General features: G+C 38.4%; 1 long non-coding RNA gene across 1 annotated transcript in view; it reads right to left on the bottom strand.

Moving 5' to 3' along the window:
* LOC107698342 (uncharacterized) overlaps positions 1–3252 on the bottom strand; it is a 5975-nt gene extending 2723 nt beyond the window's left edge. The window contains exon 1 of the long non-coding RNA XR_001635337.1: positions 3045–3252. This is a non-coding gene — a long non-coding RNA (uncharacterized LOC107698342). The remainder of the gene's footprint in view (positions 1–3044) is intronic.
* Between the last annotated feature and the right edge of the window lie 1474 nt (positions 3253–4726).

Below are 4726 nucleotides of genomic sequence, written 5' to 3'. Positions count from 1 at the left end.
CAATATGTGGGTGGTGGGGGGGGGGGGGGAGATTATTATGAGTTGTATGCTCTTCTGAACATTCCCATGCGCTCCCACTTTACTCTTCAAGGAACAGTTCACCAAATCTGTCCGATGAAGAAACAAACTAAACCACATCTTGGATGGCCTGAGGGAGAGTACATTTTCAGCATATTTCCTTTTTAGGTGAACTACTCCTTTAATGCTTTTTCCCTTCCTATAGGATGTGAACTCTTCCTCATTCAAAAAAATCACACACATTTATCTACGCTGACTGAGTATATAGAACTATATATGAAAATCCCAAATGATAGATGTTGATGGTACAGTAACAGGTTTATAAATCTTCCTCCTGTCTCCGGTACCCGGGTGAGGCATTTCCACAGCAGATTGATTTCATTAGAGCATGCTGTTGTGTGTGTGCAACCTAATGCGTGCTAAAGTGTGGCCGATCAATGAGGATAGAGACTGCGCTAGAATTTCGCTTTCTCAGCACACCGAAGGTCGCAGCTCAGTCTGTTCACTATGACCTCCACAGGCCAGAGGACATCTGTCTGACCTGACTGGTGACCACCTGCTGTAGCTCTGCTACTGCAAAACTCACATACAACCATAAGCTTTACTATACTAAATGCCCTCTTTTAAAGGATAGCTAACCAAAAATGTGGTTCAAAATAAAGGATGAGAAAATGGCGAGTTTCATTTTTGGTTGAACTATCCCTTTAAGAAAATAACCAGTTTTGAGGGTAATGCATTTCAAGTAACATGAGTTGCATAATCAGATTAATTTTTCCAAGTAACTTAAGTAATTTATTACTTTTAAATTTAAAGAAAATATCCAAGTTACTTTTTCAAATAATTAACGCAAGTTACTTTGTTTCCCCATTTATTCCCTGATGTCTCAGTGTTGAGAGAAATTGGGAGTGAGGTGCAGAAGCAGAAGCACTTCCTCGAGACCAAGGCTTTATTAAAAAATAAATAGTCAAGCCCAGCTCAGGTGACAAAAAGTAACGCAATGCATTATTTCCCATAAAAAGTAACTATAAATCGCAATTAGTTAATTTTTATGAAGTAACCCAATATTGTAAAGCATTACTTTTAAAAGGAATTTTTCCCAACACTGAACATAACCGGTGCTTATCAGTATAACAGAAGTTAAATAGCAGGTGAGCTAAACATAATGCATAACATACAGTCAGCCAGACATTGACGCAAAATAAATCCTGATAGGGTCATCAGTCTTAGATCACCTCGTCAGGGTCTTTTGTTTTCGGTGTGTGACGCAAGCCAGCAGATCTCTTTGTAATGTGACTAAACAGAACGAAATGGGACTCTCAAAACTTCACACATGACTGAGTAGAGAGCACCTCTGACCTGGATCCACTACAGTATCATTTTGGGGATTTCAACCCTGACCTTAACGGATTGCATTTGGACTTCATTGATCATCTGGCCAAAGCAGTCTTTTGTGGTCACTGACATTCCTGTCCCAAAAGGTTGCAGAGAGGTCCCATAATACCAGTGACCTCTCACCTTCAGGACTGGCCATGGAGTTTGGTTTAATCAAGTCACTGGACTTTGCATCGGATGACAGCAGTTGGTGGCGCTTATGAGAAAACAGCTCATCACTCATCATTGATGTTTTGATCTGTTCGATCATCTCATCAATTCATCAGTTAAAGAGAAGGCACAAATATTTTCTGTAAACTTGGAACAACTAAACATTTTACATTTGACAAAAATGTGCAGTATACTGCAAACTATAGGACACTGTATCCCAAAATGCATTGCATACTACAACTGCATCAGAGCACAACTTTATTTATAAAGCAAATTAGTGGCAATGGTTTCTAAGACCTACACAGGCATAATTTATATATGGATATACAAGTAGTACACTTAATATGCAATTGCAAACAAGGGCTGTATCCAAAATCACCCCCATATACTATTCTATACATTATTCCTCTCCAGTCCTCTATAGGGAGTGAATGAAAACAAGTGAGTGAATTTGGAGACTTGAGTAGTTTGTGCTTACTGTTTAATAATCATCTGACACTTAGCTAACTGTCAAATTCTAGTAGTAACAAAATTAAATTGATATCTTTTATAGAACTTAAGTTGTACTAAACTAAAATTAAAAAAAAGTAACCTACATCTGTATGATTCCATTGTGAACGGCATTTACTGTCACCCGACTATTACGGTGCATTATGGGTATTCACTAGCCATTGAATGTACATCGGCTGTAAAATCATTGTTACTGTGCATTATGGGATTTAACGACTGCACTCCACAACATCCACTTTGGTTTCTGGCACCACTCCAAATGGCTGTCCCTCCCTCAAATAGGGCATTATACTGTATATGGGTATGGGGGTGGTTTATAGATACTGATGTAAGACATATTTCATGAACACTTGGTAAGTGCAAGTGATATTTTCACACTGTACTGTACAATGTATACATGAAATTAACTTCCAAACAAACAGCCATCCATTCCACACAAAGCTGCAAGGAATGAGTGCACAACAAAAACAGCATTAGCTGAAAATTGAAGAAAAAAAAGAAAAGTTGATATGAAACACTCAGAGATGTAGTGCAGACAGAGAGTGATGACTAAAAATGTTCGTATTCACTCAGTCGCAGGAAATGATCTGTCATGTAGGTCTAGTGCAGCGCTGACCTCTGTGCCTCTGACATGAAATCTGCCTCACATAGGCATCACTGGGAAAATCATATAAAAACGGGCAACGACGATGAAAAAGCACAAACATCATCTTCTCAGAACAGTAAAACGAGACATCTTCACTGCTTGTTGAAAACTTTGTGTATTTAACTTAGTACTCCTAAGGTTAGTTCCACTCTGGGGGATCGACTGAAGGGCCTGACATGCGTGATATGACTATGCCAGGCCCTGTCTTAATCAGCTGGATCTCACTAGTAGTCAGTGCACTACTATTCAGAGTTTGTTATTTCTAAAGCAGTTCAATTGTCAAATATTGAATATTCCCATAAAGAAAAATAAACGAACATCAATTTACCGGTGACGTTGTCGTGTTTTCTTCAGTCTCGAGCCATAAATTAAAGAAAACAAGCCATAATCCATGATGGCAACAAAGATTAACAAATAAAACATAATTAACGTTATATCACACGATATCAGAGGCCCGTTCTTCGTATGTCGCTTATTTTATCCGAGAAGAAATGTCACATCCAAGATGATATCATCGCGCTAATCAGGATCCGGCTAATTCGGTTCTTCGAAAGCACCTGTTGTTGATGATTAGTATGGCTGGATTGAGTTATTTGAGATAATTGCGCGCAAGACAGCAAAGTAATGACATCATATAATTAAAAAAGACACCTGAAGAAAAACTTTTTTTGGGGGACTTTTATAAGAAATCGTGAATATAAATAATTGGGAATCATGTAAAAAATTTAAATAAAATAAAAACAGTGCACATTTCATTTATCTATTAAAACATTTATGTAGTTTTGTTCGCTTGGCTGTTTCCTTATAAAAGTCCAAAAATTTGTCAAGTTTTTCGTCAGGTGTCTTTTTTAATTATAAGATGTCATTACGTTGCTGTCTTTCCGCCAGCCAATCGCTGCATTGCTGATCGTGGTTTCGAGTATCGATACATAGCCCCTTTTAATGATGTCATTACGTTGCTGTCTTGCCGCCAGCCAATCGCTGCATTGCTGATCGTGGTTTCGAGTATCGATAAATAGCCCACGTTAATAGTAACGACACGAGGGAGTCGAATAACTGTGTCCATTACCATTATTTTGATTCAGCCCATTGAAATGAATCTTTTAAACATGTTCACCAAAAAGACTCTCCCTGCGTCCCAATGTTCATACTATCCATCCTAAATAGTAGGTGAGATTATAATAAGTGTGTCTCAAAGCATAGTATGTTGAAATGAGTATGCCAAAAGTCCCCGGATGGTCTACTATTTCAGGTCGATTTTTGAAGTGTGTATCCGTGCACACTCTAATGCAGTGGTCGCCAACCCGTCGATCGCGATGATCGACGGTTAGGTAGAGAGGGTTACAAAAAGGGGGTTGAGGTACTAATAATAAACATTTAACCTGGTAAAACATATTTATTTATTGTTATCCGTGTTATATTTCATCTGCAACAGCAATGTGAACTTTTATAAAGATCCATTTTGTCGTTAACTTTCAAATGCATCATTATGCAGAAAATATGAGCAGAGTTCTCCGCATGAAAGACCCGCGACTGGCAGATCAACGAGCTACTTCTTTTCTCTCCTACGGTAGGAAGTTAAATGAAATGAAATGTGGAGGATGTTAACTGTGACAAGATGGCTGTGATTGACAGGCCAGTTTACAGTGACGTGGTGCGACAGAGTGGTCCTTTAAAGACGCAATTGTGTGACGTGATTGTATGTCCCAAAGCTTGCCTACTCTTCTACTACACACTCAAAAGTGTGTACTTTTTCTTCACCAAAAGAGTACATACTTTAAGGGCGTAGTATAAGTAGGCACATTGGGACGCAGCATCTTTCTGTAGGTTACATCACTACACCAGTGGCTTTTTGAGTGAGTCTATGAATCAATGACTCGGAATCGTTTAAAAACTACATGTCTTTAACAACCAAACGGCGTTTATTTAAAATACTCAAATAAAAAAACTGCAGATGAATGATCATAATTACTGATTGATCAAGGCGACTCGTGTCTTTGAACATTACAT

Source organism: Sinocyclocheilus anshuiensis, unplaced genomic scaffold, assembly GCF_001515605.1.
Source record: "Sinocyclocheilus anshuiensis isolate Anshui unplaced genomic scaffold, SAMN03320099.WGS_v1.1 scaffold1746, whole genome shotgun sequence".
Taxonomy (NCBI): domain Eukaryota; kingdom Metazoa; phylum Chordata; class Actinopteri; order Cypriniformes; family Cyprinidae; genus Sinocyclocheilus; species Sinocyclocheilus anshuiensis.
This window is presented reverse-complemented; position numbering and strand designations above follow the sequence as displayed.